Source organism: Gavialis gangeticus, unplaced genomic scaffold, assembly GCF_001723915.1.
Source record: "Gavialis gangeticus isolate Ggan-Ray unplaced genomic scaffold, GavGan_comp1, whole genome shotgun sequence".
In the NCBI taxonomy this organism is placed as follows: Eukaryota; Metazoa; Chordata; order Crocodylia; family Gavialidae; genus Gavialis; species Gavialis gangeticus.
The window spans coordinates 97,432,989-97,447,064 of record NW_017729022.1 but is presented as its reverse complement, the minus strand read 5'-3'; positions in this window follow the sequence as shown (position 1 = coordinate 97,447,064).

Here is a 14,076-nt window from a genome sequence, read left to right as displayed (position 1 = left end):
TTGAGTCCCCAATGCAATGCTGTGGCCAGCATAGCAAACCAAACTCTGGCATGCATCTACCGATGTATTTTGTGCAAAACCAGGGATGTCATCTTCCCGCTTTACTTGGCCTTAGTGAGGCTGCAGCTGGAGTACTGTGTCCAGTTTTGGGTCCCCCGTGTCAGGAAGGATGTGAATAGGCTCGAGAGAGTCCAGAGGAAAGCCACCCACATGATCAAAGGCCAAGAGAGCAAGGCTCAGGGGAGCCTTGGTGGCTGCCTATAAGTATATAAGGGGGTTGTTTCAGGATCTGGGGGAACAGTTGTTTACCAGGACTCCCCAAGGAGCTCATTCAATGAGCTTTAGTCAAAGCGCCCCTGCTGCCATTTTGAAGTGCAGGGATGCTGACACATGAAATGCTGCAGCACTTTAATTGGAGCAGCTCTTGAAGCCACTGTATTTAAAGTTCCCTCCCTCCCCACCCCCGTGGTTGCACGTATAAAAATGACCAAAAAGTTCTGCCACAGTATTGTTGAAAAGAGCTCTTCACTGATTAGGCAGGGTTACCTGCTATGGCTCTAGAATTATATCTACAGACAACCTGAACCCAGGTTGCATTCCTGAGTCCTTTAGGCCTTATGAAACTGAATCCTTCTGAATATTCAACCCTCTTTCTGCAGTTCTAGTTATCACACTACAGCTCACTTTAAATTATCCACATAACCCTTCTAGACCAAGAAAATTAATAAATTCATAGATTGTAATGCCAGAAGGGACCTTGAAAGATCATCAGGTCCAGCCCTCTCCACCAAGCAGGAAAGATAACTGGGGGTCAGTGGATCTGCTGCTCAAAGTAGAAAGCATTTATTTTATTGTTATTTAATTAGTTCTGTATATGCATGTGGTTCTTCAAAAGCTAATAAAAATGAAAGGTCCACTCTCCTTATTAGCTTTACAGATTAAGTTCCCAGTTTCCTAAGGCGTTTTTCATGGACAGGCCCCTGCAGAGTTCTGTTAAAGTCAGGGAACATTTTTGCTTAGGAAAAAGACAAGAGCTACGGTACACACAAGCCAAGAAGGAGAGATGATAAACAAAATATAATAGCTATAGTAGCTCATTTTGGAGAAACACTCCTTCTGCTGATCCTTACTGCAGGCTTTTCACTAGGTAAGAATGCACAAGAGTTAAAAATTATGAATTGCTCTAGAAAAAACAGGGGTTCACATTATACCAAAGAAGAGTTCATGAACTTGAAAGATTTTTGGGAACCCAAGATAACCAGCTTGAGGGATCTACCCAACTCTGAATGGAAGTGCATGAACTGATGGCATTCCCTTTGGATGACAGGCAGGTGTTCCCAAGAAGCAGAGACACAGGGAGCATCTACACATGCAATTAATGCAACTGAATTATCTGTGGATCTATCTGTGCTTCAGTAAACTACTCCTGGGCTCAGCTTCTACATGTGTGCCTGGGACAGCAGCAAATTGAGCTGGGGAGGAACAGTTTAGATCAGGGCTGCTCTTGCCCTGCTCTACACCCCCTGCAGGAGCCAGAGGGAGATCCAGGCTCTGGCTGCAGCTGCCTGGGTGCCAGCCTCAGGCTGGCAGGGGTCATGGGGGTCAGTCCTGAGCTCTGACTGGCAGCAGCAGTGTGGCCCAGAGTCTGGGGGCAGTCCTGGACTGGGAGGGGTCCTGGGCAAGGGTCAGGCCCAGGCAGCGGGCGGTTGCATCAGGCGGCAGAGGAACTGGCTGGGCCACAAGGCTCCTGCAGCTACCAAGCCATGTGCCTAGGCAGCAGTCAGAAGTGTGGCCCCCTGCTGGCTGGACTGATTGGGCACAATTTACTCCTGGATCAACATGTATGGGCCTTTGTACACACCGCAAAATTGGCCTTTAAAGCAGCTTAAATGCTCTTTTGCACCACTTTATTGGCATTGCTGTTTGTATGCTCAGCAGCGTATTCCACTTTAATGGCATTGCTGTTTGCATGCTCGATGGTGTATTCTGCTTTAATTGACTTTGTAATGTAGCAAGATAAAATATCTCCAAGGTGTTTTAGTTTGCTACCTAACAAAGTGCAACAGTGCATGGGGCACTGGAAGCTGACATGCTCAGGGAAGCTGGGGCTTGGCAGACTTCCAGTACCCCAAGCATCATCCCTGCTGCCTTCTCCAACCGCCAGCATACCCAGCTGCCCTCCTGCCACCTTGGTGCTCTGCCCCAGGGGCAAGCCATCCATTCCTAGGCAGTCCCAGGGGGTGGGAAGATGGCAGGGATGTGCAGGGGTGCTGGAGCTTACCACCCTCTCCTTCAGCAGGGGGGAGGTGGGGGTAAGCTGCCAGCAGGTCACACAGCCCCTGAGCTGTGGGGGACCCCAGTGCTTTTCTTCATGGCAGTGGGGCTGCCCACTGGCACCTGGCCTGGGCAGTCCCAGGGGGCGTCACAGGTGCAGAGGGAAGCACAGGGCACCGCGCAGCTCAGGGGCTATGCAATGCAGTGGCAGCCCATGTAGGCAGGCTCAACTGAAGGGAAAAAAAAAGCAGCGAAGAGCCCGATCTTTTCTTTTTTTTGTCTCCTGGAGCCTACCTACCTGTCTGAGCTGTGTGGGGCCCTGGTGCTTCCCTCCACAGCTGCAGGGGGGCCAGTGCTTCCCTCTGTGGCTATGGCACCCCCCAGGACCACCTGGGCCAGGTGCCAATAGATGGGTTCTGCCTGGGGGGCACCACCGCTGCCATGAAGGGAAGCACTCACCCCCTGCCACAGCCACAGAGTGAAGCACAAGCCCCACGCACAGATCAGGGACGACCGCACACACTGGCAGCTTGCTCCCCCTCCCTCCTATCACCAGAGAGGCAAGTAAGCTCTAAGGATAGTGCCCCCACCCTTGTGTTCAAGCCACAGGGGTTTAGTTCTGTTTAATTCTCCCTAAATTGAAATGGTGGAAACGGTGGGTTTTTAAAAATTCACCATTTCAATTTAGGGAAAACTATACTAAATTAAACCCCTGTGGCATGTACAAGCACCCCACATGTGCATTGTTGAGCAGTTAATAACTCCGCAGTAGGATAGTACTTGTAAGGCGCATCTACATGTGCCATTAGGGGACAGCAATACATTGTATAAGCTCCTGGGCTTGCATCTGCACTTGCACCCAGATCTCAGCACATTGAACAAGGTCACAGCAGCCTGGCTGCTCTGACCAGGCTCAAAATGCTGTGGAGGGGCTGGCTGGGGCACAAGAGTGCATCAATGAAGGGCTAGCTGGCAGGCAGCCCCCACACTGAAGCACCTTTGCCCCAGCCAGCCGGTCAGCATCTACACATGTGCTGCTGTGCATGAAAAAACTCTGCAGCGGGGTAGTACTTGTAGTACTTGTATTTACAAGTAGTACCATGCTGCAACCTTTTATTAGTTTTGTGCTCTCTAATAAGGGCTCGTGTAGATGCTGAGATGTTTATTGTGTAGTTAATTAGTCAGAAAATATGTTTATGTAGAACCCAGCCTTGTCAGCATTATTTTGTATTAATGGTGTTTGGAGAGAAAAAGCAACAAAAATATTTTTGCAAACCAATTTCAAACTATACAGTTGTTTGAGAATGATGCACTTCCATTCAGTGCTTCAGTATTAAACTGAATAATGCAGACATAGCCCCCTAGCATTAATAAAGCTTCTAGTTTCTTTTTATCTAGTGAAAAATAAGTACTGTGTTATCTGGGAAGATGCAGCACACCAGCTGCACCCCTTTTTAAAAATCCTAAATCCGCCCATAAATGGAGCCATCTTGGAAGGGTGGATCCAAGAACCAAGGAGACAGAGTTTCAGGGTCCTATGTGTAAGATTTCCTTTGGCAGGCTGATATTTGTAGCTAGCTGATGTCCAGCTATTTAGATATCTCCATGACTATATTTGGGTTCCTTAATTCTGAATGTCATCTGAATTGGCTTCCACCTTCATATTATTAACATAGGTTAGAACATGGTCAAGCAGCAGTGGTGCTTTCTGAAATAACAGCAAATTTTATAACACAGTTATTTCCTAATGAATTTGTTAGTGTAATTTTATTATAGCAAAAAAAAAAAAAAAAAAGAGCAAGCCCACATTCAGTGCTGAAAATTTGTTCCAGTCAGATTGCCATATATGGACTGACCTTGAAAAGAACTTTAAATACAATCTTACAGCAAGCATGACTCTTTCCCAGCTGTCTGATAACTTACAGAAGAAATCTGGAAGCAAAAGTTACAGGTCCATTGCTAACATCTTTTAAAATGATTTTTAACTGTGAATAGCTGTTATTTAATGAGGTGTATTAGGACCTCTACTGGTGGATGTACACATATGCATTAAAAATGACATCCTTTTACTTCAGAGAAAAAATGCATTTATTTCCTCTTAGAAAAGCAACATAACTGGAGGTGGAGTGGGGGTGGAATACATGATTAAGATAATGGTCATTCATTTGATGTGACAAATAAGTATTGTCCCAGGATTTTTTAAAAATGTTCCCTATTATGTCAGTCACATTTCTACAGGGTGAACCTTATCGGCTACTTCTTATCCATGTATAGACTGCTTCAGAGTTGTCTTGATAGAAATACCCACTATATCACTGTATACACAGTGATTATCATACCCATTTTATGGTCAGACTTCCTTCACTTCCTTTGTTTGGGACTTTTGTTTTGTAGGCCCCTATTAAAATGTTGGTTAGATAAGTACCTTATAATGAAGTGGAATACTTTACAGTCTACTACCACGACTTCTTTAGGTTTTTTTGCATCATTTTGGGATGGAGCCACCCCAGAAATGTCATTTGAATCAAGGTGTCCAAGCCACATTCACCCTTCTCACCTTAAGTTTCTTTGACCATCCCCTGCTACACATTTCAGGTTCCCTGCTTTTTGTACCTTATACCTGCTATCCTGAGTAAAATTAAAATTGACTGAAATCCTGCTCTCTGAGTCATTGTACTAGTGACTGAGATTCCAAGTCATTTTCTTCCTTTCATGGAAACAAAGCAGGTTCCCTCCACTCCCTGGGCTATCCATGAGACTCCTAAGGCAAGCAGCTCTGGGGTTCAGGACAGGAAGGCTCCCTGGGGCTGTCCCAAGCTGGGAAGCCTGGGCTGGGGTGGAGGGAAGCCCCTGAAGGTGGGGTTCCCTTGTGCCCCCATAATGGGCTGCATGGGCATTCACCCAGCCCAGAGGCCTTCTTCTCTCTCCCTCTGTGGCAGTGGCTGAAGCAATCAGGAGCTGGGAAGGAGGAAGGGAGGAATTACCCTTGGCTCCCCAGGGCTGCCTGGCCTGGGGAACCCAGGCTAGAGGAAACCTCCTAAGGAGGAGGTTCCCCCAGCATGGGCCAGCACCTGGACAGGGAGCTCCTTAAACCCCTGTGGGGGGGCAGCAGAAAGCTGGGGACAGTTGGCTGGGCTGGCAATGGCCAGCAGGCTGGGAGATGTGCCTTAGTGCCCCTTGACTACTGCTGTGGGTCAGTGCAGCCCTTCCCCTGCCTTTCCCAGTTGAAAACTGAACGTTATTTTGGCTGGTTATCAGTTCAACCTATGCAACTTAGAGCAAGCCACCTAGATTGAATTGATTCTACCTCGGACTTTCTGACTATCTGTACTTAGCCATAATGGTAAATTAAACATTGCAAATTTTTGACCACACCCCATGAAAGCATTTAAATTGCTGCCTGTTATTATTTACCTGCATGACTATTTTCTAGGCATTTTCCAGTTCAGATAAAGATTAGGAGTTTGGCCCATCATAAGTTACAATCCAGTAATTTGAAATAAGAAGGAAGCCCTCACTGTAAGGAGTATATTCTGAATCCTAATACTATGTCCAAGTAATTTGACTGCTAATGAAGTCAATTATGTCACTATATTTTGCATTGCAAGATATTACTTATCTTGCAGTAACGCTTCAGTGTACCAAGAATGGAATAGACATGGAAGAGAGCCAAAGAGATCCCAGTTAGAACTAGGAATGAAAATGTTTGAGATTTCAACATTTTTCCCATCCTGAATTAAGATAAAAAGTCAATTGCCACCCCACCAATCTTAGAAAGGCTTTCCCTCAACAAGGACACTCCTTCAGAGAAATAGATCGCATGTTTGAAAGAGCCACCTGGATATCACGTGAAGAATTGCTGCAGTATAGAAGAAACCCCCCCACAAATCGCACACTGCTGGTTATGACATATCACCCCTCCCTCAAACCCATACAGGAAATCCTCGACCAATTGCAACCCATACTAAAAAGAGACCCTACTCTCAAAGAGATCTTCCCAGAGCCACCTATCCTAGCCTTCAAACAAGCACCAAACCTTGCTAACCTCATCACCAGAAGCAAGCTTCCTCAGGCCCAGAACACACTGAATGGATCCAGACCATGCCATGACAAGAAATGCAAAACCTGCCAACACATCTCCACCACCCCCACAATTACTACACCCCACAACAGAGCCATCAGCATTTCTGGATCTTACAGCTGCACCGCCAGAAATGTGATGTGTGTCATTCAATGCACCAAATGCCCTGATGGAAAATACATAGGAGAGACCACACAACAACTGCGCACCAGAATGAATGCACAACAGAAATTTATCAAAGACAGGAATACCCAACTACCTGTGGGGGCACATTTCTCACAAGAAAACCACTCTCTCTCCAATCTTTCAGTCCTGATCCTCAAAGGAAACTTACAAAACACTTCCCAGAGACGAGCCTATGAACTCCACTTCATCAACCTCCTGGATACTAAAAATCATGGACTAAATATAGACATTGGATTTATGACACATTATAACCTGCCTCACATCTAACTTCCCAGGTACCTCTCCACTATTCATTCCCCTTCTCTCTCCCCTCCCCCACCCCCAAGCCTGTCTCTCACCCATTGACTCCTCAATCTACATCTTCACTGACTACCTGTCTTGTATGCATACCAGCCCAGCCTCTGGCTTTACTTTTCATTCCATCCAGGAAGAGCACACACCAACTGCTGAAAATTTCTCAGCCTAACCAAGGTTTTTTGAACCTGAAAGTTTGCTTACATTTTTTTTTCAACTATTTAAGTTGGTCTAATAAAAGATATCAGATTCATCCAAAGAACCTTGTCTGATAAAAAGTCAAGAATTTTTGTGAACTGAAAATATGAAAAACTTGGCTCAAGTCACTCAATATATTTTGTTTCAATAATTTTGATAAGTTTATTGTTATTGTGACCATTTCATTTAAGAAAAACTTATTTCAACTAGCTTATATAAGTGTTTGCTTCCAGTCACAAATACAATGTCATTATTTTTCACTCTATCCTTATTATCAGTGCAGTTAACAATCACAGCTCTGAGCTGACTAGTTCCCTTAAATAGGTACCAAATACACCTGATTGTCCCATGAGTTACACCATACCAGTGTGAGAGCTTTCTTCTCTACCACTCTTGCCAACTTGACACAGTTGTCCTGTGCCTAATGATTTTGCGAGGACTAATAATGTGAATATTCTGGCCCTTATTTAATACATGAGGGTTACATACCATTTATTTATCACAGCTAATTAAGGAACACGTGAGGTAAACTCACGACAAGAAACCTGTCTTTATATGGTCATGTCTTTATAAGAAACCCTCTTTATATGGTCATGAGAAATAAAGAAGGCTTATGCTTGTAGACTATTGATAATAGGAAATGTTCCCTTTTTGCAACAGTATGTAAAGTTTTCATGTGTTTGGTAGAAAGGTTTGCACCACCTTTACTTTAGTCACCACCAGATGGCAGTAAGAACATTTTATTTTTTTGCAAATTACTGTTAGAAACCTACATATGTGTGGTTCTGAGTGAGATGGTCAGAAACCAGCTGGCTGATGATGGAATGTTTACCATCCTTCAAATGTCAAACACAAACCACAAGCACAGTCTAGTAGTGGGAAAGAATGCAGCCTATACTGTAACTACAGCTACAAACTGTAGTTATAAAAACAAAAGATAAAATAGCCAGTTAATATTAGTAAATCAGGGAGGGAGGGTGGGTTAAAGGCCTACTTCTCTTTAAATGACATTGGCATAAAAGAATATTTTAAATGGCTTTACTTTCCCAAAAGCGAACAGTTTAAAAATGATGTTTAATGCTCTACTTTTCATAAACTAGCATGATGCTTCTTGTGTCTGTGGTGTGTTTAAACGACATGTCTAAATCCCCAAAACAGAACCCAAGCTGTCAAATACTTTTTTACCTGAAATAATTTAACATCAGTAATGGAAATGTTTCTGTCACATATGTCATCCCTTACATCATACCCTGCTGGGCTGGATTGTCACAGGCTGGGAATCATAAAAGCTCTGTTGAAACTAAATGTATATCAGCGAATGAACTGACCCATTGTTTGTATCCTCAGTCAAACCAAACCAAAACAAAATCTTTGCTTCCTCATAGGTAAGGTTGTTCTGTGACAACTTCACCAAAACGATCACGAAATGTCAAGAAAATTGACTTGCTTTCACATCAATTCCATTCAAACACAACATTGTCCAAATACACGTGGACTCTTCACAAACAAATTTCCAACCACTGCTGTGTGCACATTTAAAATGCCTGCAAATTATGTTCAAATGCACAGCCCTTACTTTACCCATGGTGAGATTAATGTATGCAGCTAGATTTTCAACTGGTGGAAAAGGTCCATTGTAGTTCATGATATGGCTACAACATATGACATATTGCACCAGTTTTTCCCATATCTATTGCTGTAGACCTAAGCCTAATGTTGTAATGTCTACAGCAGTACATGCATTAGCAGAAGAAATACCTTATAGAAGTGTGTGCACTATGTTTCTGCATCACAGTGTGGTCTCCTAGGGCAAACTGTGGCATGATAATACCTCAAAATGCATGTATTTTCCTCCTTTGCTTGATTCTCTTAATTTCCTTCTCATTTGATTATTGCTTTTGTAAAAATAATCCTTTGATTTAGTTATCACATGCTAGTCTGTGATATTCTGCCTATTAGGCTAAGTACAGACAATCAAAAATCCCAAGGCTGAATCCATTCAATATTTACAGGCTAATCTAAGATGTGTAGATTGAATTGATAAGCAAGTGAACAGACATTGACTTTTGATTCTGGAAATGCAGCCACATGCCTGAAGTGGCTCAGGCCAGTAGCCAGGGGGTGCTAAAGCATAACCCACTGCTTGGCTGGAACAGACAGTTTGGGCCAAGGCTAGCTGGTCCACCCTGGGGGGTTTGCAGGGGAGGTGCAAAGTATCCTAGGATGCTGGGGAACTGTAAGTTAACTTGAAACTGGAGGGGATTTGGGGCAGAAGTTCAATAAACTGATTTAAACTAAATCAATTCAGTCTGATACTACATGTATCCAGGTTAATCTTAAACTGGTTTTGGCCATTTTGAAAGCAGTTTATGTGTGCTGAACTTCCGTTGTGTTACAGATGTGAACCAGTTTCCAATCACTTAAACTGGTTATGTGTAACTTCTGTCCCTAGCCTTAATGTTTTCAATGTATACAGTTTTTGGGACAAAGTTTTTAAGAGAAGCTATATGAAATAAAGTGGTAGTCTATTTATGGTTTATACAAAACAGTTCTGGTATAGTAAAGATTTTATCTTGCGAGTAAAACTGCAAGATGAGGATTATTCAGTTTGTGAGGCAAATTGTGCTGCCTCCTCTACATCTCTAGATATAGGACACATTCAGTTATATTTAAATGTCTAAATTATGTGTGTGTTGTTTTACTGTGTGTGCAATAACTGTTCAGGTTTAGTGGTGCTCAACCTTCCAGGTCCCCAGGCTGGATCCAGCACAGGGTTGGTACACATGGTCCATCTGTGTACTAGCCTAACCCCGTGCACTCAATCTGGCCTCATGCTGGCATGAGTCCATACATAAAGCCTTATCATCTGGCCTGTGGCTCTCCCCACGGGTCTGGAAATTTGGCAACGGGAGAGAAGCAATTAATGCTGTCACTTCTCCCCTGCTGCCATATTTTTGGAGCTCCACTGACTGGATTACATTGCCTTATTGGATTGACCTACCCTGTTGAGCACCACTTTTGAAGTTCATCATGTATTACCTACAGTTGCCCTCTAGTAAAGTGTACTTACCAGACATATGAAGATCATGCAGTAGGAAAATGCTAATTTCCTCAAAAGATCAATTTTTGCTCTTTTTCTCCAATTTTCCTCCAGCATAGTTCTAGCTAAATCAATGAAGTTACAATAGACCTAAAGCAAGGCAGTCTCAAGTCAATCTGTGTATGAGACGCAACATTTTAACCCCTAGTGGAAGGCTGGAGCAAGAACTCTATAGTTCCAAAGATCTTTATTTTCTGCACTTGTAAATTAAACTGAAGTGAGACTAGTATTCAGAATTTCAACTCAGAACAGCTGGTTGAATCAGTCTCTTGTTTTCACAGAAAAAAATATATTTCATATATAATATCTAGCTAGCAAAAGTCTGTCCAAAAGAGATTGAGCAACTGTAAAAGGACGTGGTGAATATCTCAAAATTCTCCATCTCCAGTGCATTTTTTGTGGTCTATTTTTATAGAAATCTCTGAAGTCAGCACTCAGACTTAAAGTTCTCCTGAGATTAACGGCAGAGGGAGGCTTAGCTAGCCATCCAAACTATGGAAATGTAATAATGCAGTGTAGTCATCCCAGTGAATTGATAAGGTGCTGTGCAAAGTGTTCTTTCGTCTTTTGGCAGCCTAGGCTACCAGTGCATTTGGAAGATGCCACAGGAATTCAGCCCAGTATAAATATCTGCCATAAAACGTCTCCTAATAACGTCAAAGCAAACTTACAGGAAGGTCTCATTTCCTTTGAGTAAACACTGAAGAAAAACCAGTTTTATTAGCTAATCATTGTATTAAACATTTTTTTCCAAAACATTTACACCATCGTTCATTTAAAAAAAAGTTGGAAGGACTGCTGATTGTTCAGTCCTTTTACCTGGGAAGTTCTGTACTTTATTAACAATAATTGATATAGGACTGTACATTATAGGTTCAGCAGTTTAGGTTGGTTATGCCACCTCCACACACATATAACATGAGATGGCATGTACAGCTAAAACATGGAGCCATTCCGCTGCTTTTCTCATTCAAGCAAAGGTCAGGGTTTGTTTGTTTGTTTGTTTTCCTTTTTTTTAAAAGATGTCTGAGCACCTAGAAGCATCCAGTAGGGTTTTGAAAAGCATTGAGGTTCCTAACTCCAACTGATCCAAGTGTTGGTTATTTGGGTAGTTCTGAAAATTCTACTAGGCACCTATTTCTATCTATGGGCACTTGTACACATGACGCCATTAACATGTACATGTGATGAGAATGTCACTATGTATGGCTTAATGGCATCACAGTGTACATGATCAAGAGTCTGGGGGGTTTTAAGTGATTTTGCATCATTGCAAACTAAACTATATCCAACTCTTCCCCAACCCCAAGCTTGCTAAGGCAGCACCCGGCCTGCTGGCAGCCCACGCAGGTGGCCCTGGTGGGTACTAGCACCATAGAGGGAAGGACTGGGGCCCCCCATAGCTCAGGGGCCACTCAGCCCCTCCGGCAGCTCCCCCTCCCCCCAACCATGGGCAGGCTCCAAACAGAAAAAACAAACAAAAAAGGAATGGGCCACTCTTCATAATGTGACAGAAAAATTGAAATGGTGGGTTTCAATTAAAAACCCACTATTTCAATTTAGGGAGCATAGAATGCAGCCTTGTGAATTAAACCCCCATCACATGTAGATGCCTTTGAAAATCTTACCCTGTGATTGCCTAGAAATGCGTGCTCCAGAGGTGTAACTGGGCCATTATGCTGAGTGTTGATGGTGGTATATGGGCCAGCAGTTGCAGCTACTATTTTTGGCACCCCGCAAGGCAGTGCTAGTAGTCTGGCTGCCCCTCTTGGTTATGCTACTGACATGCTATATACTACTCTTACAGGGTTTTATCTTCAAATGTTTTGTGTGTGGAACTTGGGGAAGTTCAACATTCAGGATGACTAAGGGAAGAACTAACCTGCCAGCTGTGGTACAGTCATTTCTTTTTTCTAAGTCTTAAAAGCCATCCTGTTTCCTGTGGTCATCAGCCAAACAAATAATAAGTGCTCCCTCTCCTTTTACTCTCTCTATTATTCGCTCTCTCAAATGGTGTATGATTGTTGTGAACTGGTGAATCTTATTTTGAGGGGAAAAAATAAAATTCCATAAAAAAAATTGTTGACAGAAATATTGGTTTTGAATAAAACATTTTTGCTACAAACCACCAACATTTTTTCATGGGCAAAAAAGCCCTTTCTAATTATTTTTAATTATTATTGTTTTAAGAAAGCTGCCAGCTTCTTTTCATGACATGATGATGATCTTTGAGGTATATATTAATACTGTATAGCCCTATTAAAGTAAAAGGATTTACACAAAATCTTAGATTTGCTATCTAAAAAAATCACATTATAGAGTTATTAGTTAATGCTTTTGTAGTGTTGAGTGGAAGCCTTTTCAAATGACACCTCTTTATATTCATGGATCTATAGACAAAATCCCAAATGTATGTAACTAAAATATATGGTCTTTCCATTTGTTCCAGTTTCTCTCCTTCTTGCTGTTTCAGGATCTTCTTCTCACCCATGGCTGCTTTAAATTCCTGTCCTCCTCCAATTTAAAACGTCCCTGCCAGCTCTCCATCCAGAATCTGATTATTATTCTATTATTTTTTCTTCAACTGTTTTTAATACTGTAAGGAATTGTCTCTAGTGTATAGTTGAGTGCTACTGCCTTCACCATTTAGGCTAGGGTCAGAAGTTACACATAAACCAGTATGTGATCAGAAACCAGCTCAAATCTGTAATGTAGCAGAAGTTCAATGCACATAAGCCACTTTCAAAATGGCTGAAACCAGTTTAAGATAAACTTGGATGGATGTAGTTTGAAACTTAACTGATTTCGGTTAAAATGGTTTATTAAACTTCTGTCCTGGATCTTCCCCCAGATTCAAGTTGTCACAGTCCCCCACCACCCAAGATGCTTTGCACCTCCCCTGCAACCCCCCACTTCATAGGATAGGTGGGGTAGCTTTGGCCCAAGCTGTCTGCTCTAGATGAGCAGGGAAACATGCTTTAGCACCCCCTGGTTTCTGGCCTGGGCCAGTGCAGACATGTGGCTGCATTTCTAGAACCAGAAGTGAATGTCTGTTCACTTGCTTATTGGTTTAGTTTATGCAACTTAAAGAAACCTGAAAAGATTGAATTGATTGAGCCTCGGACTTTTTGACTGTTTTGGCCTAGCTCTAATGGACAGAATCAGATCTGTATAAATGCCTGCCATAGGGATCTAGGGTTCGTTTTTGAATGAAGATTTATTCAGTAAAGGGACACGACTTTTGACTACAGCAGTAATTCTTAACCAGAGGTGCTGTGGCACCCTGAGATGCCTTGAGACCCTTTTAAGAGTGATATAGGCTGCACCACAATACTACTGCTGTTAGGTGTGCAAATACCTCCACATGATTCACTAGATAAACCCAGAGAAATTACAAATAGGAATCCATAATGTCAAAACCATTCTGACTTGCTGTGGTCTTGTTGAATTTTTTGCATTGGAAGAAATGCTCTTTTGTAAAAAAAATGAGTGAAATTAATTTCTCAAGTTGAATGCCACTAAATGCTGAAAAGTTATAGAATGTGTCTAAAAAGGTTGAGAACTCCTTTCTCAACTTGTTTGCAGTGGGCCATGCCCACAATGGCTCACATGGGCCTCATCTAGACATGCATGGACTTTTGGTTTCCCAGGGCCAAGTAGTGGCAGTGCACTGTCCACCACCACTTCTTGTCCTCAGATAATACCTGTGTCATGTGCGTTTTGGGGTGCAGCAAGTTGCCCTGGCACTGTGCTGGCCCCAGCAGCCTTACCTGGGGTTCTGGGGGCCTCCCAGAGCTGCAGCCACAGTGATCCTGCTGGGCAGAGCCTGACCAGCAGCTGCAGGATGGCTCCGAATGGGCTGGCTCCACTTTTAGCAGCACATGCTGCCCAAGCATGTGCTGGTTCAGGGTTTTTTCTGCAGTTTTTTTGACCCCTGGATATC